Consider the following 258-nt stretch of genomic DNA (forward strand, 5'->3'; position numbering starts at 1 on the left):
GAACAGACTGAAAGGAGAGTTAAAACAGACCAAAGGAACTCTCATAAGATAATTGTGCTGATTCTGGGTCTGCAGTGCCTCATCATGTTTGGACTCATACGTACTTTACACCATCACTGTAAGAACCTCACTTCTTATGTTGTCTTATAACTTCAGCAAAAACACAACAGTTTTCTTATTCTGCCAATCACCAAATTAAAAATGGTGATGGTGTTGTTTAAAAAAGAAAAAAACTTTAATTTTGCCAATGCAATGCAC

Source organism: Austrofundulus limnaeus, unplaced genomic scaffold, assembly GCF_001266775.1.
Source record: "Austrofundulus limnaeus strain Quisiro unplaced genomic scaffold, Austrofundulus_limnaeus-1.0 Scaffold56, whole genome shotgun sequence".
NCBI lineage: Eukaryota > Metazoa > Chordata > Actinopteri > Cyprinodontiformes > Rivulidae > Austrofundulus > Austrofundulus limnaeus.